Below are 1,521 nucleotides of genomic sequence, written 5' to 3'. Positions count from 1 at the left end.
TAACACTTTGCTGTGTTTTAATGAATGCCTTCTAGTTTTGTCTTTCTAGCAATTTATTCATTTATAATAGCAGGAAAAAATGGAAATAAATGAAATACTTAACAATAAGGGAATAGTCATGGGAATTACAGTATATGCATATGAAGCAAAATTATGCAATCCTTAAAAGTTATAGTTATGAAAACTGTATCAACCTGAAAAAATACTTCAAGTGAAAAAAAGCACAGTACAAAATTATATCCCCATCCTGATTGTGATTACAACTATGTAAAAATTGTGAAACATGGTAATTTGAACTAGAAGGAAACAAAAAATGATGCAGCAGGGAGGGAGGGCATAGAGGATTTTTAGGGACGTGAAACTATTCTGTATGATACTATAATAGTAGATCTATATATTTGTCAAAACCCATAGAATGTATAACACCAAGAGCAAACTATGTGAGGTAACATATGTAACTATATAATGTAAACTATGGACTTTGGGCAGTAATGATGTGTTAGTGTAGGTTTATTGATTGTAACAAATGTACCACTCTGGTGGTGGATGTTGATAACAGAGGAGGCTATGCATGTGTGGGGGGGGGCAGGGAGTATATAAGAACTCTCTGTACTTTCTGCTCAGTTTTACTGTGAACCTAAAACTGCTCTAAAAAATAAAGTCTATTACAAGAATAATAACACAGCAAATGTCAGTGCCCACCCCAGATCCTGGCAGTACTTACGATTTTATGTGCCCTGAATGAGCACCTCAGACTGCTGCCAGCACCCACGACTCTGCCTGGGGACTTTCTCTGTCCTCTACAGACATTCTGCCCGAGCAAGGGACAAAATTAAATTGCTGGAGAATTAACATTCTCCTGGGAACAATCCTCAAACAACAACTGATGAAAGTGGCTGGGTATATACCTGGCCCCTCAGGCAAGATATCCTGGAGGTAGGAGCTGCACCCTGGTTCGAAGAGCACCCCTGTCAAAAAAAAAAAAAAAAGAGCACCCCTGTCAGATGAAAGGCCAGCGGCAACCTGCTCTAATTCATGCTCTTTTGGCTTCCTTCCTTCCTGTCTCACTGTCCCACTTCACTGAAGTTTCCTCATCTCCTAAATTAACTACTTGCCTTGTGTTGGTTTGGTTCTGGGGCATACGTTTTGAACAGGGGTGACAGAGCTCCAAAGGGGTGAAACTTGGTTATCTGGGTGAGGATGTTAGTGTGCTGTGTGTATATCTATGCTTTATACATAAAGTGTACATTATACCAAAAAAAGTACAGATATACACACAGTACACTAACAAATTTACAATATATCTCAGGTATTAAAAATTCTTGGGGGAGCCCAGAAATAAACCATGCACTTAAGGTCAATTAAGCTACAACAAAGGAGGCAAGGATATACAACGGAGAAAAGACAGTCTCTTCAATAAGTGGTGCTGGGAAACTGGACAGCTAAACGTAAAACAATGGAATTAGAACATTTTCTAACACCATATACAAAAATACACTCAAATTGGATTAAAGACCTACA

Source organism: Lagenorhynchus albirostris, chromosome 1, assembly GCF_949774975.1.
Source record: "Lagenorhynchus albirostris chromosome 1, mLagAlb1.1, whole genome shotgun sequence".
NCBI lineage: Eukaryota > Metazoa > Chordata > Mammalia > Artiodactyla > Delphinidae > Lagenorhynchus > Lagenorhynchus albirostris.
This window is presented reverse-complemented; position numbering follows the sequence as displayed.